This window comes from Falco biarmicus, chromosome 3 (assembly GCF_023638135.1).
Source record: "Falco biarmicus isolate bFalBia1 chromosome 3, bFalBia1.pri, whole genome shotgun sequence".
Classification (NCBI taxonomy): domain Eukaryota; kingdom Metazoa; phylum Chordata; class Aves; order Falconiformes; family Falconidae; genus Falco; species Falco biarmicus.
The window spans coordinates 95,020,322-95,043,556 of NC_079290.1; the positions used below are offsets into that span (position 1 = coordinate 95,020,322).

A 23,235-nucleotide genomic window follows, 5' to 3' on the forward strand; every position below is an offset into this window, starting at 1 on the left:
TCTTTTTCTGTGTGCATACGTTTTGTGGCTCATTGAATCTAAACATATTCCTGTTCCCTTTCTCTAGTCTGTAATTCTACCCCCGGTATTAAGACTGATCTTTTGTTTCAAGACAGCAGACCTTAGCAAGACTACATGGGGAAATTTCTACGAAAAAAATGACCCAGTTGTCTTCCCTCCTTCTCCTGTCACCACTTTAAGTGATATTATACCGGTATGCGTTTGATAACAGAGAGGTGGAAATGCTGTTTGTCAGGCCGTGCTCAGAAAACACCCTGATATGATCAATGTCATTCTTCATTAATTCTGCCCAATTGCATGTTCCATAGCATTGGTACAAACCATAGGCCTCACAGTTCTTTATAAGCTGTTTTATTTGTATGTTGTATTCTCCAAAAACATTGCACTGCATAAAATGCATCTTTCCTTTCACCTGTGGAATGATGATGCCATGTCACCATCTTCTCCTCCTTGCAGCAGTTCCTGGGCAACGAGTGAAAAAAGCAAGCTGGACCTTTGGGGTCTCACCTGCCCCAAACCTCTCTCCAGTCCAGGCACACTGCAATGCCTTTGCCACAGATATTTTCTGTAGTTTGGGTTGAATCATGCACCTGGCTGAGCCACAAAGCTGCTGACACCTCCTCAGAAGTGACGTTTCCCAGTGGAAACCCTTGAGGCCTTCACAGTTTCGCCTGTGTCTGGTTTTACTGATGAAAGCCATGGTTATAACCGTGGAGCAGTAGTGCAATAAAGACCCCAAGAATTTCAGAGTTGCACCGTGATAGTCACTGCTGAGATCCCCAGGGAGGAGAAGAGCGACGAGGTGTGCACAGTAACACCTGAACCTTTCACAGCACTGCTGACCAGAGCCACAGCGCAAGCAGGTATTGCAGTGCTCTTAAACCTCTCCAGCAAGGGAGGGGTGGCATTTCGGGGCTGTAACTGTGGGTCCATCTTTTCTTCTCCACGCTGATGCCCTATGTTGCAGCCAGATTGAACCGAGGGAAAGCCACAGGACTGCCCTTGCAGGTCATCTCATCCAAGACCTGGATGGAGGCACTGAAACTCTCCTCCTCCTGCAGCTTGAAAGTCATGAGCTCCTTATCCCCCCTGGGGCTTCTGCAGAACCGGCATGTTTGGCGTCATGTACCCTTTCTCTCCTGGCATCTAAAAATAGTTACGGGATGGTGACAAGGGTATGGAGCAGCTTCTGCCCAAGGAATTCTGAGGTAAACCATGGTGCTTCAAGCCCAGGGTAGAGAGGGGAAAGGGGGCAGATGTGGGTGAATACAGATCTGCCTAACTCATGGAAGAGTTAGGCGGTATCAGATGAAGCCAGAGTGGCTGGTTCAAGAAAAAGACCAAAAATATGTGTATCTTGACAAAAGACATATCATGCATTGAAGCTGCCTGTTGCAGGGTGCTACAAATGCTAATGTTGGCATAGGTTCAAGAACTGGGAAAGTTTGTAGATGAAAAGCATGATGATTGTGACAGACAGAAACCTGTTGAACTGCAGACTGATAAAAGCTGGAAGAGCATTTGGGGAAAGTACCTTTATATACAGCTTTTCCTATTACATCTGTCTCTCAGCATCCACTTCTGGCCACTGTCAGATCCAGGGTGCTGGGCTAGACCTGTGGTCTGACCCAGTCCAGCTGCTCTTAGGCTCATGTGTTACCATGCCTTCATACAAATATCTTAAATCACAGCAGGTCCACAGGATATCTGTGTAGTTGCTCCAAGTTGTTTCTTTTCAAAACTGATCTGCTCACTGATATGGCTTGTGCCATAAACCAGTTGCTTTCCCAGGCTGACAACTTCTCACCATTATCAATGCTCTTACCAGGGCCCAGGCTATCAGAAGGGGCCTCATGCTGCTATCCACTTTGTTAAACAGAAGTTGGTTTTATATTTAGTGGTGCATGGAGTGTACAGATGAAACAAATCATTCCCTATAAACTCAGCAAGATGAATAGGTCCTGTTGAAAGCTAGCAAGGAAGGCTGAATGCAAGATTAATATGCAGTCCCAAGTTATGTTTCCCACAACTTTTATTGATTATTTGGAAAGTAAAAAAAAACCCCATGATTCCTTATATAAGTCAGAGTGAAATTCTTGTGCAACCATTCTTAAAAGAGGAAAATAATTTGTCTGGGAGGAGAGCTCTTTGGTTTCTGTTTGAGGGGCAAGAGGTTTAAGAGCTTCCTGTCATCATTTTAGTGTTGTTTACCAATGAATTCTCAAAATAAGTACAGAATTCACAAGTAGAAATGTTGTGCTGCTCAGAGGCTTCTCCACACTGGAAGGTCACCCTAGACAATAGTAAAAGATCTGTGATCTCTTGGTTTCTCCCACTTTTGGCTCTGAGACTAAATTGGAACTATGAACAGGTGACTCACTGTGTGTCTTGTAACGGTGGGACAGTAAATGTCTCTGTTCTGACAATTTGATATGGAATTGTCATCAAGAAGTGCTTCAGAGTTCAGGGACTGGGTGAGGGATAGACTGTAAGCATACAGTATGTTGTGTGATGCTTCACTGTTTGAAGATCATCCCAGTGATGGGTTAGACCTTATCGGTCCCTCTGTTTCCCCTCTTCTGTACTCAGAGGAAAAGTGACTGACTAATCCTGCATCATTTGCTCAGCTGCTTTGTAGATGACCTTGTTGAAAGGGATGTGCTTTCTGGATTAGGGGGGCTTGTTATATGTCATAAATCTTACAACAGAATGTAAATTGTGTAATTTACACAGAATACAGAACTGCAAAGTCTTTTCTCCTTTCTCAACCAAGAAGTGCAGTTATCATTGTTTTACTAGTCTTAATTATGGGTTTTCTTTTCTTTTATTATTATGAGTGCTTTCATAATCATTACTGCCTGGCTGCAAAGGGAAAGTTCTGACCAAAATATGAATCTATAGCAAGTCATCTAAAGGATGTGAAAAATTATATTCTATAAGGTCCAATGCTTTGTATTGATCTTACAGAAGAGACAAATCTCATGGGTCAAAGTTGAAGTGATATGGACAAGCAAAATCAATAATAATTTTTAAAATAGGCATTTTTTCCCTTTTCTTTTACTAATTCATGAAAAAAAACACAAGAGCACCATAAGACTTGCACAATATTGACGTTTCACAGATTGCTACTGTGTTTTGTTTTTTAATTAATTATGTTTTGGAAAATATTTTTTGCCAACATCCTGTTGAAAATACCTGTTGGCAAAAAGGTATTTTCAAAGCTGAAATCAAGCATTTCTATCCAAATAGATCTGCTCTCTGTTGTGGCATGGCTAATACAAGGGTTTTTTTGGTACTTTGGACACATAAAAAATTATAGCCTTCCTTCTTTCTTCAGTAACAGTCAGAATTGTCTGTGACGGGTTAGAAGCCCTCTGACATCCTGTGGTGAACCTCACTGGGTGGTTCCTGCCTCCCTGTGCCTTTCCCCATGCCCTCTGAAGGCAAGAGCAGAAGATAACAAGTATCTGTGCCCTAGCTGACACGTCCTCAGTCTGGTATAAGGCGTGTTAAATGAAATTAGCTGAACAAAGGGGGCAAATACATTTGTTTCTGCTTGTGCTGCTGGAACAGCAAGTCCTAGTGGGGAAGGAGCCTACCTGGCTGGGGAGGCTGCTGGAGGTGGTAACCCTTTAAGCAGTAACTGCCAGAAATTTTCTGAGATGATGCCTCTGAAAAATTATTTTTGCTGCCACAGACCTGCCCATATTTTCTGGACACTTGTGCTGAATTTTATGTACTGAGTCTTAGCCTTTTTATACATGGAAAGATGTAGATTTTTCTTTGTTTTACATGAATAAAACCAGATCCTCAGAGCTGGAATTTTCAGAAAGCTTTCCATCACTGAATTAACAGTAGCAGATTTAGAGTAAAGCTGATTGCTTGGGAAACCTTGCAGTCACTGAGGCTCTTGATAGGTGTCTGGCCACTGGGTATGGGATAGGAGGCATTCTGTCCTATCTGCCCTTAAACAGAGTCAAAATCTAGGAGAAATCTCCTTGGTTGAAATCATTCCAGAGCTTCACTGACTCTTGGAGGCTGGTTTGGATTTGATCTAGCATTATCTCAGGTTTCAGCAGGAAAATTTCATGCAGCTTTACCCTGTTACCCTCTCTTTGCCAGCACACAGATATTTAGTTGAGAGCTGCTTAGGTTTTTTTGGTTTTTTTCTCTTAGGAAAACCAGGCTGTTGTGGATTTCTGCCATGTACAAATAAACCTCCTCTACAAATTAAAAAGGTCTCTCAGTAATGATTTCCATGACACCCACTCATCAGTGTCCACCTTCTTGAGTACCTATGTGCTGGCATGATCATATTAGTGTCTTTGTTGATGACTAAAATGGAGGCTATCGTTCTGCAACATATGCCAGAAACAAATTTCTGTTGGCAGGCACCCTGGAGACTGAGATAATTCATTTTAAAAAAATAAAATAAAATTATAAACCAGATTTGAATTATTTTGTTAAAGAGCTCAGGAAAATGCTTCTTTTCCATCTTCTCTCTTTCCGTAAGTACTCCTAGAATTTTGCCTCATCCTGCGTGTAGTGCTGGGGCCTCTTGCTTGAAAGGAATAAAACCAGATGTAGACCATGATGACTTTTTTCATTGGCCAAATTTTGGCTTGCTGTTAAATATTGTTATTATTTAAAATCCTCAAAATACTCTATGTACTGACTAGACTAGTGGGAGAAATGTCACCCCTAAGAGTGTTTTTAGCTCCAAGAGCCTATTGCATAGAGCATGCCTTGCACCTTGTGTAGGATAACTTGCAAACTGGAGACAGTGTGTGTGGAGCTGGGGAGAGGGGAGGAGAACCCAACACACCTAATTATAGCCTTTAGTATTACACAGCATTTAGCAACCATTAAACGAGCAGTTGTTTGATTTCAAAGCTCTTCTAATTGAACATTAGTCACATACTCTCCCTTGTCCTCTGTTTGCTGTGTTAAAAATCACAGCCCTAAAAGAGCTTACTTGAAAGATTCCATAATTAAGTAGCCACTTAGTCAAGGAATGTCAAAACCCTTCTGTCCCAGGGACAGCAGACAAGCCTTCAGGTGAAGGGTTACACCACTGTAGCCAGTGGCAGGATCCAACCAAAATTACATAGAATCGTAAAATGATTTAGGTTGGAAAAAACCTTTAAGATCATCAAGTCCAACTGTTAACTTAGCACAGCCAAGTCCACCACTAAGCCATTCCCTAAGCACCATGTTTACATGTTTTTTAAATGCCTCCAAAAATGGTGACTTGACCACTTCCCTGGGCAGCCTGTTCCAATGATTGACAGTCCTTTTGGTGAAGAAATTTTTACTAATACCCAATATAAACCTCCCCTGACACAACTTGAGGCTGTTCCCTCTTGTCCTGTTGCTTGTTATCTGGGAGAAGAGACTGACCCCCACCTGCCTACAGCCTCCTATCAGGGAGTTTTAGGGGGTGATAAGGTCCCCCCTGAGCCCCCTCCAATCCAGGCTCAGCACCCCTGGTTCCCCCAGCCGCTCCCCATCAGACTTGTGCTCCAGACCCTTCCCCAGCTCCGTTGCCCATCTCTGGACACGCTCCAGCCCCTCGGTGTCTTTCTTGTAGTGAGGGGCCCAAACCCCAACACAGGTTCACCAGTGCCCAGCACGGGGGGGCGGTCACTGCCCTGGTCCTGCTGGCCACAGTATTGCTGACACCATCCAGGATGATGTTGGCCTCCTTGGCCACCTGGGCACACTGGGGGCTCATGTTCAGCCAGCTGATGGCCAGCACCCTCAAATCCTTTTCCAGCAGGCAGCTTTCCAGCTGCTCTTCCCCAAGCCTGTAACATTTAAAAAGTGCAGTGGGAAGTGGATGGAAGGGGTGTAACAGAGCAGATTGAAGGGGAGAAAGAAAAACAATAGGTACAAATTTCTACCAGTTTCCTCAGGCATCCATAGCAGCTGCTTAATGATACATGTATCATTATATCTTGGAGTAGTTGGAGGGCAGAAGCAGACTTGATTACACTACAGACAATTGTTTCACAATAATTCTGGACCATTTTTCATTAGCTGTCTCCCCTTACAGCAAAACAAGGGATAATTTTTTTTAAAAAAAATCTTATACCTCTAGAAGGTTGTCCAACAGTTAAAAAATTTTAATAATTCATCATGCGAAACATCTTGAGCTAAATACTAAATTTCCCAGCAATAACAACAAAAGATGGATGGAAGGAGCTGAGGTTAACTTGCTCTGATAGAAACAAAAGGGTAAATAAAAAGAATGATGCTATCACTTTTCCATGATTTATCAGTACATTTTTATTACACCCTCCTCTTTGACGTGTTTTGTCACTCAGTATGTTGAGCCAAACCAGTTCATTCCAAGCAAGCTGATTAAGTAACTGATTAAAACAAAGCAGCAGATTTGTCTGCCTATAATCATTTACCATGACACAAGCAATAGGTGGCAGGCCTTACTGGCGAGTGCAGCTGCTGACATTACCTTTTAGGACAGATAAGGACTTGTGGGTTTGACCCCCTGGCCTAGCTCATCAGGTCACCAAGTAATACGGCTGTAGTGGTGCGAGCAACAACTTCAACAGCAATTGCTGTGTTTTCTTGCTTTTGCACCATTATAGAAAGATGACTCGTTCATAGTAACATTTAAATGTGAGGCTTCTGACTTCATTAGATGGACTTAACGTACCCAGCTATGAGCAAGGAGCAATCTGTAGGAAGAGAAGCCCTGTTGCTTATTTTAGGTCTGCTTCCCAAGGCGCACTGTGATTGCTCCTCAGGTCAGGTAAGGGTGACTAAGACCTAAGTCAAGTTCTGAGCATTATATGACCTCCTGTTCAATGACAACTTGTTTAGAGGACTTACTTGGGTAGAAATGAGGAGGTGATGGCAGCTGAAGTGGAAGAAGCCATTTCAACAGTGGTAGCAACAGTTCTACACTGAGGATGGGCAGCACCTTCTACAGGAGTCAGAGCTGGGATACAAAGTTGAAACAAAAGACCTGCTGCTACAAACTTGTTCATGCTGCTGAGAGGAAAGGAAAGTTGTTAGTGACTGCAGGTCCCCTCCAGAAATAACTTCTGTCTTCTGATCTCTCTCTCAGAGGTTGGAGCCAGCTTGGCTTTCCAGCACAGGCAAAGCAGGTGATGGTGGTGGTCTGAATCATTTGGCATTTGTTTCTAAATGCTATTTTGGGTGCCTGAGGATTCAGCTCGATACCTAGGATTTACCAAAACATGTTAGAGAGGTGAAATGAATGGGAGTGAGAGTAAGAGACTTACACCAACATCTACGGTTTGGAAGACGCTGTGCAGGGTCTGTCTGCCACGGGGTGTGCTTGGGCACTACGGGCTCTTCCTGCAAGATGTTTTGAACACAGCTGTAGTGAGTTAATGCACTAGCTGCCTGCCTCTTGGAAATGCCTAAACTTTGGAAGTCAAAACAAGGCCACTGCTGTTCAGGATCCCAGTGTGGGACATCCTTATAGGCAGTAATGTGTCCCAGGAGCTCTGTTTCCAAGACCTACTCTTGTGATCAGAACAACATGAAGCAACTGCCGCAAATGGCATAAATACTAGATTCTGATTCTTCATCTGTGGGTAGAAAATGCATTTTTTTCTTTCCTAAGAGGACTACAAATTTTCAAATTACACAAAAGAATCTTGTAACACTTAGGTGTTGAGCCCTTAAAATATTGAAATGAGATGATATGCGTTAAATGCACCCACATTCCCTACTTCAACTTGGTTATTGATACAATTAAAAGCACTTCCAAATATAAGTCCACTGGAAGTTAGACATGCTTTTTAAAATTGCTGGTATAGCAAGTGATACTGCAATCAAATGTGCTTTGAAATACAGGGTCCTGCACTGCTCATTGCATTGTAACCTAGACACTTCTTTAATCTTACTCAATCCATCATTGTCTTGTTTGAAGATTGCAATTTCCGTAGGTTTTCAGAGAAAAGGAAGATAGTGGCTAACCACAGAACACAGCAAACTGTAAAACATCTTGCCATGTTCACTTTTCCCTTGCCCTAGCAATTGATGCTGTTGCTTCTCTTGCCCTGTGAGTTATAGCTTTAGTAAAGCAGTGCCAGAATCAAGTCAGCGGGCCTCTGCTGGCACTGCAGAATGACAATTCTTATCTGTTTTCTATAGCCTGACATTTTCAGTAAGCCTGGAAGGTTTGGTTAATAGGGTTTGTCAAAAGGGAGCTACAGTATAAAACATTGAAATATGGAATGAGATCAAAGCAGAGAACCTGTGTCACGTTAAATGTTACCAAAGCAATTTCAAGGAGACTAATTATTCACAATAGATAACTAAATTGTAAATCTCTATTACAAGTGGGGGATTGAATGTGAGTTTCCTTGGAAAGCAGTGCTGAAGTCTGCTACTTTAATATCTAATGCATAAGGAAAATGGCAGATGTGCCAGAGGCTTGGGAAGTTGAGAGGTCAAAGAATGAATGGACATAAACTCCTGGATTCACTCTGCAAGTCCTGAAAAGACATATTTGCATTATAAAATGCCTGATAGACTTTTTTTTTTTAAATAGTCTGATATTGAAAGCATTCTGATATAATAATTCCTTATGACTATTGCTAACTAGAGAAAGGAAGGGACAGACATCAGAAGAGAGACATCTAGGTATGCTTAAGGATGCGTATGTGAATTTTCAATGAACATTCATAATTGGGTGATAATCGGGTCCTTCCTAAAATTCCATGGCCTGCCTTTTGGGTGCAAATCTAGGATGGGAATTGTGCTTGTTACTGCCACTGTGAAATCCTGCATCCTATTATGAAATAGCACATAATGGTTAATCTGTGCCCTGAGGAGGAACTTGTCCCTGTCCTTTCTATTATGAGGCATTTTGTGAGAAGAGGAAAGGTAGTGGACAGTGCCTATGAGAAGGGGCTCTCTGAAATATCCTTTTGGAATAGAATGCAACGTTTCTTGCTTCTGTTCTCTAGATTGCTTTTGTTGTCTAGATTGTGGTTCAGCCTTATGGATGCTTTTAGATGTTCTTATTTATAATAGAGGGTGCATTGTGGCACAAACTGTACATCTGACCATAGTTTTCCTGCTGTTGCCTCTGTTCTCCATCTTAGTTACTGCTTCTGCTAGCATTTGCCGTGTAAATACAAGGAGACCTACCAATGTAAGGCAATGTGCTACACAACTGGAAGTGTATTCCTAAGAACAAGGATGTAGCTATACACCACGGTGGCTGAACTCTTCTTTCTGGACTCAAGGGTATCATCCAGTCTATTAGAAAACCTCCCTGAAGAAGCTCTTGCTTATTTATGGCGGTGCTGAAGGGGGAAACTGTTCAGAGCATACCAGGAATTTCCTTCCTGGTGTCTGTCTGTGCAGCTGTGAGAGGAAATAAATGCAGTAGGGTTATCTCTGGCAAAGCATATACTCATAAATGGGGCTCCAGTTCTTGGAGTTGTTGGGGATTAATGAGGAACGTTTATATCCGGATGATTGCATTAGATATGACATAAATGTAGATAAGGTGGAGGAGAGATGGATTTCTTTACTTCCAAAGGAATATGTGAACTTCCAAGAGTTCTCTGTATTGGAGCAAGTTTACAAATTCCATTATTCTTTGCCATAAACATTACATGTTCTTTTTGCTTTTTCTATTGACAGCCAGCAATGACCTGTATAACTGGCAAAGAGAAAAAACAGTACCTTTGGCCAGGTAGTGACCATGATGACACTAGAACTTCTTATTATGATGATGGAGGGTCCTGTTACCTGCAAATGCATTTATATAGTTGATTGCATGGGCTTTAAGCAATAGACCACTGATTCCTGTTGCCTGGACCTGGGACTAATCTGAGCCTAGGCAGGAGAAGCCGAAATGGTCTGGTTGAAGCTGATGGTCTCAGCAGAATTTCAGGACTTCATAGATTTGATGGATTTTCAAGTTGTCTGCTCTAACAGGCAGGATAATTCTGTCTGTGTTACTGCTCTTGTGAATACCTTCGACATAACTGTAGCAGATTAGTTATAGCTAACGTGCATGAACTCTGCAAAGAGCTTTGTGCAGTACGTCTTAGAAAACACTGGGCTACCTGCATGCATCACACACTCACTGTGCTTGCACAACAAAGTTGATGTTTCTGGAGCTGACTTGTTAATTATGCACCTCCCTCTAAGACCGATGAATCCTAACATACCAAATTCATGTTGCTTCACTGTGTGTCTAAACCAGAACTATTTATGTCCACAAAGTCATGAAGAGAAATACTGCAACTCTTGTCCAGAGGAATTATTTCTTGTCTGTCTTATATCTATATCTAGAACACAACCCTTAGATGGTCACATCAAGGAATGAACTATCAAGAAACTACACAGAGTTAATGTAGGTTGTTTCACTCGTGAAGTCATTCTGTACACAAACGTTGCTAATTATGAAGCTGTTGGCACTATCGTGTTGTGGATGTTTGTTGAGGTTATTTTAGGAAATCACTGTTGTTGGGAGTCTTTAGGTCAGCAAGGTGAATATAGCAATTCTCACACCTCACAATTTTAATGCATGTTTTCAGACAGCTTGCTTAGACTTCATCAGCAGTAAAGCTAGTATTGATGTCTGTCATATATAAGCAGTAATTACTAGGAAGCATGCATTTAATTCTTCCTGCACTTCATTTCTTCTGCACTGAATTTGTATTCATTTTCATTTAAAAGGTTGGCAATAAAATAGTAAAGGACAGAGTGGTACCAAAGAGTACAGTGAAATTAGTACAAAAGCAGAAATGACATTTCCTGAGTTTGTGTACGACACAATTTACCATTCAGCGTAGCACTTCTTCCAGCTGGTAATCCATCAGAGTTGCAGGACAAGGCAGTGCTTTGTGGACAGTCTGCAGTAGGTGGTTGCTACATTAATAGAATGCAAAGGAAAGGTTTGTGATAGGGAAAAGAAGAGCCTAGAGGCTGGAATATTGGCACTGAAAAGGGGGGTTAAAGGTCTGACCTTCTGGGAATAGCCTGCAGTGTTTTCATCTCAGTAAGGTGTAGAGGTTCTCTTCCATGCTGGTGTAGCTGGTATTTCTGAAGTTCCCAGTAACTCCAGGGCTAATGTCAGTCCAGAGTCTAGTGGCAGAAGACAGCATATTCACAAAGTTTTCAGTTGTGAATGTCTTTCCAGCAGAGGACACAGAAAAGAGACACAAACCTCATCCTTGACCAATTGGGAAATCTGTCCGATGCTCTTAGTCAGTCATTCATATCGTGATGTGTGTTAGTTCTCAGATCTGGGTCACTCCATTTGGGAGTCACATCCCATTTCATAATTAAGGGATTAATTTATAATATTATACGGTGAGGAACTAGTGCTTGATGGAGAGGATGGAAGTGCAGCTTGTTAGCTAACCCCTTTCCTAACATTTTACAGCTGTTGAGGCCAGACAAAAATGGCAGTCTGGATGCCCTAACAGACGCTGGGGTTTAGCCTGTAGAGGTGAATGCAATAAGCATTCTGGACCCAATTGAGGTCTATGATATCTGAAATTCATTAACAAAATTTATACATGTGGAAGTTTAATTTTTCCTCGGCTATATGGGAGTAGGGGCTTTTTTTGTTTGTTTTTTCCACAGCTTTGAATTTACAGTTGAGTTTAAGCAGCTCTCTTGCACAGGTGATTTTTAAGTGAAAACTATATTCTTTGAGATCTTTGGACTGGCTCAGTTTTTAAACTTTGATATAAAGCTGTTTTCTTTTTACTCCTTTACCTGGCTGGATTCTTTAAGAACTGCTGCAGTTTGATTGTCATGAAACTCTTCTCAGACTTTCAAGAAACCAGTGCATCTTCTGTTTAATGAAGTGTATTTTTTGGAAGGTTTTGCAAAAGGTGCCTGCTGGTGCTGCGGTTATATTTTTTATTTTCCATTTGTGGCAATCTTTGCATTGACTAATGCTCGTGTGAAACCCATCTGTGCTCTCCTTATTTTTGGTGACGAGCCAAACACAAAGTCAAAGACAAAGTCCCAGCAGTCAGAAGGTATAAAATGGGCTGTGGATAGGAAAAAACATTTCCAGTGATTTTTCTTACCTTCCTTCTAGGCACTCATTCAAGAGCCTGTTAGTAATTTATTCAACAGTCCACACATATGCGAGGATAGAAGAATGAAGTCTTCTCAGAGCTTTTTGCATTAATAGTTATTTACTTCCCTATAAACTGTCACAGAGCAGTGAAATAAACTTTCTGAGAAAGGAGTCCTCTAGTCATTCAATTGTGGTGGAGCCACCTCACTCCAGAAATGTGATGAAACATGCTCCAGGGAGGTGGAGCCGCTGGGGTGCTGCCGAGTGACTTCCCTCTGGTATGAAATACTGAACTTAACATGAGATTTTCCTAACCAGGGGCTGCCAGAACAGCCTGTAAGTGGTGCTGATGCCTTTTGAGACCAGCACATAATAATGTGTTCTGGTCATCTTATATGGAGTTGGTAAAATCTAGGATTATAAATTGTTCTGCTAGCCGTTATTATCCATACTAAATGATTTCTTGGTACTTCAGAAAAGAAAACTAATGCACAATTAAGAAAATGCCATTGTTATCTCTTCTGCAAACCACCTTGTAATATCATCAGCTACAGCAAATCAGTCCATTTTACTACAGAATTATGTAATTTAATTGATGGTTAAAGTTCATTCATTTTAATACATTTATTATATAAACATACAGAAAGGCTGAAGTAGAGGGAAGAACCTTCTCTGGGTTGCATGTTCTTTTTTTTATTTATATTCATACTCTATTTTTTAAAATATTTAGTTGCAGAAACAGTAACACACTTTTAAAATAAACTTTGCCTGGCACCATAGGAAAAGGGAAGAAGGTTTTGAAGAGGCATTTACACGTTGGCCAATAAATGACTCAGCAATTTGCATCTGCAAGGGAGCAATCTTTTTTTTTCTTTTTTTTTTTTTTTCCTCCCCCTAAATAAGCCATTGCATTCAAAGTTGATTTGTTCCAAGGAAAGGAGCTGAAATTAGTTACTGACATGCAATAATTCATTTCTTATTTTTCCAACAGTAATTAAATTGCCCGGAACTGTTGTCATTTAACAGCCTATTAATTGACTAATGTGCATTACTTGCATGCAAGCTATAGGTAATACCCAAGGATTAAGAAAGGAAGAAAGAAGCAGAAGGAAAACCTGACTGGTTTTCATGACCATCATAGATGAATGATTAATTTATTTCATAATGGAATGTAGGTTTTGCAAATGCAGATAGGTTAGATTTTAAATATGCAATTTCATCAGCAATAGTCCTAAAACAGGAAATAGTAGTCAGCTATTAATTCTTTGGAGAGGAGCAAAATAACTGATCAGTTGTGATTTCTTTCAACCATGTGGAGGTTATATAGCTCTTCCTTCCTTAAAAATCAATGATTTCTCCTTGGGTCAGTATTTTCAGTAGAAAATTCCTTCCTCTAATCATATCGTTGGCAAAACATTGTGATATTTTCTTCCTTTTGTTCAACATAAAAACAACCAACACCGAAAGAAACTTTATCATGTGCATCGGATAGTCTCAGCCTAATAGCAACTACACACAAAGGTGGATATAGGCAAGTTCAGCAGCTTTGATTCGGTCTAGTCAAATATGATACATTCCAGTGCTGTATTAGTGGCCTATGTGGGGTAAAAAAAATCAATGAGGTCAACATCTAGATCCCAGCTGAGAATAATCCACTTCATAAAAATAAACCAAAAAGTCCAACCTAAATGATTTGGTGATTCTGTCACAGTAAACTCTAATTTATAGTGTTGCAGGCTCCTAAAGGAGTCTACAACTATATGAATAGACAGGGAAACAAAGGTCAAGTTTTTAAAGGGAGAGGTGTGAGATGGGATTTTCTAAATCACCTAACCATCAAGAGACTAATAACGAGAATGTCTTTCTATGAAACTGGGAATCATCAGTTAGAAGACATAAGGAGGGAAATGAATTGGATATATTAGCTGCCTAGATGTGAGAGAAACATGGAAATGCAGTCGAATGAAGCAGCAGTTAAGACAGCAAGGAAAAAAAAATACAAATACATAAAAGCCATCATGTAGGGCTTCTAGGAGGATCAAGGGGAATGGAATAGCTCTAGGACACAAGGCTGAAGAGAGCATCCGCATTGTTCAGTTCACACACCATGGCTGGGAGTTGTTTGGCCAAATGCAGGAGTCAACAGTGCCCATGTCTCCATCTGCTTGGCTTTCTTTGCAAGTTTGGCATGAAAAACAGGCACTTCTTCATACTGTTTTTCCTCATGTAAGATACAGCAGAAGAACTGTGCTCTGCAGGTGCTTATTCTTCTCCATCGGCTATTGAAAGGGAGCCTGCATCGATAGATGGGATGTAGACACCTCCACTGCAGATCTGTGAAGTTAGAGAAGATGGATCCCATCACTGACCCCAATGGTTGCCTGTCATATCTGGGGACTTGACCAAGTACTCAGTTCTTTAAATGTCACTGAACCTACAGCACACCCTAAATATGGCTGAGCTGTGGTTTTCAGGTCACCACAGGTAAAGCTAAGCCTTCGGACCCCTGTGGCCATGGTGCAGGAAGGACACTGAGTGTGCAGCCAGGCTCCCGGGCAGTCAAGGCTGTCTTTCAAAGTGCGACTTCATGTAAGCCCATAACATGCTCGTGTTTATTTCAATAAAACAGTCATTTAGACAATAGCTAAGTATATCTGGAAGAATATATGGCAAGGCAATGAAACTATTAATAACATTTGGATACCTCCTGCACTGTGTTAATGCATCACAAGTTAGCACACTATTGATTCAGTATCAAATTTCTGAGAAACAATCCTCTTACCAATATCTAGGATCTGATGTTGTAATTGAACCAGAAAATGTAAGATTCCTAGCATTACTGCTGAGAATTCTTCCCAATAAATGTGTGTTTTCCACTGGGGCTGAAATCACTGCAAGTGATAGTTTTAATTTTTTTTCCTTTTTATATTTTTCCTATCATCCAGGTTCCTTTTCTCCCCTCTGTGTGTAAAAGAAACATAATGGGGCCAATTCTTGCATCCTACTATCTTGACTTGTGGGAGGATCATTTGAGATACTTGGTTTAGATAATTAAATCTTTTGTGGAAGTATTAAATTTTGAAAGAAAGGAAATAGGTGGTCTTGGAAAATACTGTGTAGGAAAAAAGCACCTGTAGGAATCATAGGCAGTATAAGCCTTTGTCACTGTGTGAGGAAAAAGGAGAAAGAACGGAGTAGAAAAGAGAACCCTGGTTATGACACTGAAGCATAAGGAAGAAAAAATGGTTCGTGCTTGAAGGAGAAATGAAATAGTGCTAAGGAAGGAAGTGACAAGAAGAATGGCTGAGTATTTGGCCTCTTAGTTTTGAGTGGGTGCCAGCATACCCCAAAACAGATGGCACAGCAGTTTATTTCCATTATACATGCCTTCTCATTTCAGGGTCTCCCTCAGATATCCATATTTCTTTTATCCAGCACCTTACATCTACAGCTATTAGCCTCCAGTTTTTTGTCCATAAGGACTGAAGAAATCCTCTTTTTGTTTTTTTCCCAAGCTCATTTTGATTTTCCTTCTTAGGTCTAGGATAACATAAGACTGGTTTCTTTCAGAAAACAAGATCGTAAAGGGAAGCCAAAAGATTGTTATTATTATTTAGTATCTTTGGCTTTGTTAGATGCTAGTCGTTGTTACTTTGTGCAGTACACCTGCCTTTCCTCCCAGTAATATCATTCTTTCTCCTGGTAAGTGAGTGGCCTCAGCCACAACATCAAAAGTTGTGAAGTAAAAGCATACTGTTATCAGACAGCAGGAGATATAGCTATGAGAAAGGGTGAACTAGAGAGTTAGGAACATCGCTGCCATCATAATAGCATCTTTTTTCAAGTTACATTGGTAGATTTATGCCAAAATCGTCAAAACTGCATTTTTTCACCTGGTTCTAGCCTGTGCGGTTGCAGTTGCTCCCATGCTGGATGTGGTCTGGACACATATGCCTCTCCACTGGCTTTCCAAAGTGCCTGGATATTTTTTTTTTTTAACTGAAGCTTTACTGCTTTGTTTTGGTGAGAGTCTGTTCCGTGTGAGAAGCTATGTGGAGTGCAGAAAAGCTGGTTCCTGGTAGGAGGCCAAGAGTTCTTCCTTATCTGTAAATGGTTCATCACATACATAGTTAATGCCAAGTAGCTGAATAGCCACAGCTATAAATAACTTGCTAGTTACGTGTATTTTGTACTTTGATTGTTTTTCCATAGCTAATTACATATAACAAATATAACATGTCAAATGTAGATAACCTAGAAGTTATTTATCCCCTTTCTTATTCATCCTAGATGGCTTTTAACCAAGAACATACATTCACAAAATATGCCTGCAAACCACAGGTGGCAAAATCTGAACCTGTAAGTACACGTGATCTACTTTAGAAAAGACATGTAGCAATTAACAAGGAAGAAATGACACTGACTTTTCATAGCTGTGTTGCACACTTATCAAAACATTGAAATCTGAAGAACTTCTGAGCCTCTCATAATTTCTAAACAAGTACAGTCCAAAATACATTTCAATCTTCCAATTGATTGGGCTGCAGAAGAAAAAGGAATTTCAGTGGTTGAAGTCCAGTAATGTTTTGTCCCAGACCAAATGTAGCAAGCAGATATAGTAATTATGAATTGTCTGGATCAGACGTAGTTCCCAAAACCATTTGACGTATGATCAGACTCTGTGGTTCTTCGTAAAGCTGCAGAGTTAATCTGCTGCCTCGTTAGGCTAGCTGAGTCTGACTGACCTCATGGAAAAGTACTACAGACCTGTATACCTCTCAGATGTAGGAGCACAATGGCAAGTACGCACAATTTTTCACAAAGATACCTTAGCAAGGATGCCAACCTCATGAGGAAAATATTAAAATAAGATTTAAGTTTTGGTGGCTATAGCTAACGTCATGGAAATTTAAAGCTAACTTCTTATACTGGTGTATGCACTGCCATACCAGTGAGCTTGAGTGTCTGTTCATTCCCAGTCCAGGTCAGAATAGGAGGTTTTAGATAAATGGAGAAACGTGACCTGAAATTTTCTATTGATAGATCTGAATTTTTGCTCTTTACATTGTAGAAAAGCTATTCTAAATTAATTTTGGAATTTTACATTACGTTTGGCCAAGCAGCAGTAATTAATCAACACTCCCAGTGCTTACATCTAGTTTCTCCTCTATATATGAGACATAATGCAAATACAGGTGGGTTTTTTTCAGGTGGAAGTACCTCTGCATGAGAATTTACACTTGTAGCTGTTGTTCATGTGATTAAATAGTTCCTTGAGCCCATGACATCATCATCCTGGATCACCACAGCCATGAGTTCGCATGTGCTGGTGGTGCTCAGGCAGGGTTTCTATCACTGCAGGCATGGTCCGAAGGTGTTGCCATTTCCCTCCAAACTGGGGGGTGGGGTGGGGTGTGGGGGGGGTCGAGGGGGGCTGTTATTTAGCACACAGGTTTCCAGTTGCCAGTGTCTGGAGCTCACACGGTCATAAACCAACAAAGGGAAAAAAGAGAGCACATAACATGGGATTCAGAAATAATTCATGATGATTTAGTTTAATTTGAGTTACTATAACCCTAAAGCTCCATTAAAACCTAAAATGAATGCTATTTCCTCCTGAGAGCAGAGAACAATCTGCTAACTTTTGCCAAGATGAGAGCTATTATGGTGTACAACATGAACGCATATAAATTACAAGGTTTATATTTGCTGGTTTTCCTAATGTTAACTTTGACTGGCATGTCAAATTAAAAGCAAGAGGGGGAAAAAATAGAAAAACCTGCATCAGATTAAGAAACATGTAAGGCAGTGTAATTTCTAACTACAAAACACAAGACCTTCACACTTCAAACAATCCAAACAGGTTTTCTTTTAATGATTAGGTTTCACTTTTTTCCCCTTTATGCTAGAGATGCATAGAGAGCTACAGTAGTATTTGGAAATAATTCAGTAAGCTGGGTATCTCCTTTTTTCACAACTGTGGTAACACTGGGGATGTTTCAGGTTTCCTACTGTTAATGTTTGGTGCAAGGAATGCAGGAAAATTAAAGTAGGTTGAAAATTCCTGATTGAAACGAATGTAGAAAATCAAATACAATTTTGTATCTCAGGACATGACACTGAAATTGGCCTGAGCGCTCTCGTAATGGCCCTTGCAGCCTTTTGCAGGTAAACAAATAGGAAGTTGCTTTCCATTAAGGAAGACAGATGCTGCAGAGAGCCTGGGTCTCCCCAGAGCAGCTGCTCTATCTAAGATCCAAATAGGTCATTTAAGCCCTGATCCCACAATGAGAACTATTGGGTCAGAATGTGCGTATCCAGGGATTAAGTCATGACCTGATAAAAGTGAAAAACTGGGATTTTTATATATACTTAAAGCATGTTTTCAGAACATGAATATTTCAGAGGGAATTTTTTTCCTGCCTCACTCTTCGTATTTGATACGAAGAACTTCAACTTTTGCTCATTTCAATTCAGCTGATTTTCGCTCCCATTGTTCAGCTCTTTTTTCATTCAGATAGTTTAATTTACCTACTCTTTTATACACACAGCTACTGTGTTTATGGATAGTGAAATGCTTTTCTATATGTCAAATGAGCTTTTTAAAAGTATTATACTCTGCAGGCATGCAGGGGATGATGTTTAAACATAGCTTTCTCCTGCCTAGGCTTCCACTCGATTGAATTTTGAATCTCCTATGAGGTGAAAAAAATTGATTATGGGACATTTTGGATAGGGTTTGGAACATAACTGTCTGGCTATCTATTGATGTGCATTACCAGAAGCATCATAAAGCAACTGGGTCCAGGATGTCCTTTAAAGGAGATTATTGGGTAGGGAATGGCTTAACGTTTCTAGCTTCTTGTTGAATATTTTGAACGGGGAAGGGTACTGCTGTAGCAGTCTACATTACTGGAATGTGCTCTTTTCCCTCTTACAGAAGCTGAAAAACTCATCAACATGTGGTTGGAAAGGCAACAACTGCCCAACAAGCCAGGAGCAGCAGGGGATGGATGGGCAGACACAGACTGAAGGCTCCCCTCTGCCTTGGCAGTGAGCTGGGGCAACTGGTGCTGTGGTGAGGAGAGTGGGGGGACTGCCTTTCCCTCTGACCCTCATCGCCTCCCCCCACATGCCTTCTCCATCAGTGGCAGGAGAAGCTGCCTTAGCATCTCAGTCCTCTTGTATGGTCTGTAGGGTCACCTCTCGGTTTTGTTACACCATCCCTGTCTGCTTGCTGCTCTAGGAGGGATGGGGTAGGGGCAGCAGTTCCCTTCACTATAGTTTTTGGCAACAGTGGCCAATCCACAGTTAATGGCAACTCAGATGCCAACAGGAATGAAGATATGCTTTATTCGTACAATGAGCTTCAGAAGATGTCTCAGAGTTGTTCGGTGTTGGGGTTAAGAAAAGGCTGGAACAAAGCTGTAATTTTGCTTTTTTTTCCTTCTCCTGCACCATCACTTGTGTTTTAGCCCTTTGCCTGCTGGAGAAAATATGAATTTTATATTCCTTGCAGCTTTGGTCCTTCCATATTCATACTTAGAAGAAGAACAAACTTTTAATGTTCTTAGTGAGTCTAAAACAATTTCCAAGTCTGTTAATTTCATAACCGTATTATTGCCAATTGCAAAGTCACCAGTCTCAATTCTATGACTGCTTTTGGCTCTCTCTCTCCAACTCCCCACGCCCCCACACCCCCTGCCCTTTGTAGCTTCAAGTTCACTATTTTATTGCTGAAAAATCCTAGTGTTTTTATTCCTGTTCTAAATCTGGCTGCTTCCAAATCCCTGGGGTTCCAAGTCAATATGTTTGGTAATGACTTCACACAAAGGAAAAGGAAAATAAGCCCATTTCTGTTTTCCATTGTTGTGATAAATGCATATCTGAACTTTCAGCCCATCTTGGCTTCAGAAAATAAAGTAACCAGCTTTGCTGAGTGACAGCGTGGTCTGAGGAGCAGACTGTGTCAAGAGGAGTACTGTGACACCCCATTTTCTTTGTTTATTTTTCAGTGCTCAGGTGAGTTATCTTCCACATCTGAAAAAAGTAAGGGATGCAGGTATAAAACTGAAATAGGATTGTTTTAAACAAAACTGAAACAGGGGACTGTTTAAACTTGAAATTAGGCTAAGACCCAGTCATATGAACAAAGATTAATATCATCTTATAAGAGGCACTGCATAAAATCCCACAAAGGAAGGCCATGCCCCTAAAGAGAGCACAGAGGTACATGTGATTGATTCAAAAGCATTCAAAATTAACCATCCAGAGGTCAGGTTTTAAGGAAATAAACATTTTCTGTGGAAGACACCAAATTTTATCAGGATTTTCTGTCAAGAGACATTTTGCTCACATGCAGTGTGTGGTAAACCCCCAGTCAGAGCTACTGGTATCCCTGAATTTTGGCATGATGCTCCTTTAGTACAGTTTCTTGATGTGACTGTCTTCTCTTTAATCGCAAAGCCTTCCTCATCCTGCTCTTTCCTTTTAGCTTACTTTGTAGTTTAACAAATGGGATCAGATTTTTCTTTCTGGAGAGTTCTTGTAGATTTATACCTGTGCAAATGCGAACAGAGCAGAACACACGTGCAACCATGAAATTGGAAAAAAACAAAACAAAACCCTAAGCAAAACTCCTAAAGTTCAGCACCACCGCCACCCCCCAAGTTTTCTGTGTTGGGAGCCTCCCAATCTGTTGTGTGTAAAACTGTGTATCTGGACACGCTGGTTTTGGGGCAAAGCTCCCAGTGACCCCTTTAAAGTCGGAGCAGATTTTGCATCCAGTCCGTGCTGCCGTAGCCTGGTCAGCAGGGGTTTGACCCGAGCCGGCCAGCACACAGCGAGGCCATGTGTCTGCTTTGTGATGCAGTCACACAAAAGTGACATTAATGTAGATGTACTTAAGTAATAGTATAATTCTGAGTAGTGTCCTCAGAGGATGAATTGTACTAAGAACCAGTATAGTGATGCTAAATTGAGCACTAAATTGAAGGCTTAAAAATGAGGAAGCTAGTAAAAAAAGATGTTAAGGTGAAAAGTGAGGAAATTAAAGTGTTGCAGCTCAGCATGGGGGCTACTTAAACATCCCATAAAATGAGTAATAAATGACTACCCCTAGGAAAAAAAAGAGCAACTCAAAGAGCAGGATTGCAAATTAATAGGTATAGGTAAAGGCAAAATTCTGGAAAAGCTGAACACGTCTATGTACAGGAAGGGAAGAACTCGGCTTATGAAGAGGATTATAATTAATGGCAGGTAAATAAGAGACAGAAATGCGGGAATACTAAAAGGCATTTTGCAAAGCAAACAGCCGAAAGCATATAAACAAATAACAAAGAATTGTTTAAATCTACAAAGAGCAGGAAGCCTGCTCAGGCAGACAGAGCCAGAGTCAGCTAAAGGACAAAGCACTGTGAGAGGGGGCAGAATAGGGAACAGCTGTGTGGGCGCTCTCCTGGCTGCTTCTCCTGGCCATGCTCTTTCCTGGCCTGGTGTCCCCTGCCCTGAATATTTGTCTTTCTTGCCATGGGCATTCTCATGTGATTTGGTTGTTGGGGTTTTTTTTTTGTTGTGTTGTTTTTTTTTTTCCTCCTATTTTCCTTTGGTCTGTGGACTTTCCTCCATCACTGGGCGCAGTCTATGGCTTATGTTTCAAACCATCCCCCGGAGAAAGGGATATTTCCCCAGGATTATTTAAGTCTAGAAGCATTTTGAAAATGGAATGCCTGTAAAATCCCAGACCCCAAAGATCCTTAGGGAATTTAATCTCTATAAATGTTTTGTCAACATTTTCTTTTACCTCTTTTGTGGCTTATATTACAATGATTGAAATGTGGGAGCATATGGTATAACATAAGATATTAAAATGATAAAGAATACACAAAGCATTCTTGCAACAGCTTTGTGCATCTGCTTCAGCATCTTGGCTAAATTCCAATATAGGTTATTAGATTCCTAAATTCCCGACTCTTTACTTGTGATAAGGTTGAATTGCATCTATTCTAGTGTCCTGTGCAACCATGCCTCAGTTTCCGAGCTGTACCATCCTCTGATTAAAGACCTGATTTAAGATTTACCCTCGTGCCAAACCGCTAATTCTTGCTGTAGCAAAACAGTCCTTGAGAACAAATTAGTCTTTTCAGCCCTGCTTCTGGGTTGTTGATACTCTGCTGGTGTCTTCGGAGGCTGGAGTGGGTATTTCTCCCACCTTTTTGAAGTGTCCTGAACCCTGAACAGTGGTGGCCCTGCGAAGCCAGAGCCTAGAGACTAGAAGAGTAAGACCCTCTGATACAGTATTAAATAATGTGTTGCTAGTAGCTCATTCCTCTCTAAGAATCATTTTATATGGTGAATGTTCACCAGATTTTAGTGCTACAAAATAATTTGTGAAATTTGGAGGGCAAAGACTTGTAAAAGAATGTAAGTTTGTGGTGTGAAGCCTAATATTTTTCTAGTTTGTTCTCTGGATATTTTGGGAACGTTTGGCATTTAATAAGTAGAATGCTGCCTTTAAGTATTTTCTTTTACCTTAAGCTCGTAAGATAAAATTCAGGCATAGAAAAGAGTGGAAAATCACTGGTTAACAAAGAAAACTGATTTTAGATGAGGTAACCACTCTGTTGTATAGGGTTTTATTCTGTGTTACACTGTATTTAACAATAGAGATACATTTGGGGATGAATGAAGGGAAGTAGGTGGTTAGAAAAAATGATAGATATCCTTGTGTAGTCATGAAAATGACATACAGAATCTCTTGTACAGGAGGAAAAACAAGCTGTGGTTTTGAAATGTAGCTTAAGGGAATGGCTAGTAAAAAAAAAACTGCTGAAAAAAGTTACGGATATGTGCCAACGGTAACTGCCTGTGTTTGTTTTGCTTTCGGTTAAAAGTAATTTTAAATTGGAAAAGTAAAAATTTATGTAATTGGGGATTTTGATCGTGTATGAAGCTAAACCTTTAGAATTTCCACAGGACTTGAGAAAAGTGGAGATTTTTTTATAAGGCATATGTTTTAATGGTTTAAAATAGTAAGTCTAATAATGTATATGTGTATATATATGTGTGTGTGTGCATACACGATATCCAGGGAAGGTGAGGGTAGGAGGAAAAGAACTTCCAATAACTTGGCAGTCATATAAAAACAAACAATAATCAGG

At 40.6% G+C, this 23,235-nt stretch overlaps 1 long non-coding RNA gene across 1 annotated transcript; it reads left to right on the top strand.

The window, feature by feature from the left end:
- The first annotated feature begins 763 nt into the window (after window positions 1–763).
- LOC130145650 (uncharacterized) lies at window positions 764–16,435 on the top strand. The gene is made up of 3 exons (XR_008820637.1): window positions 764–884; window positions 989–1,229; window positions 16,367–16,435. It is a non-coding gene; the product is annotated as an uncharacterized LOC130145650 (long non-coding RNA).
- The last annotated feature ends 6,800 nt before the right edge of the window (window positions 16,436–23,235 follow it).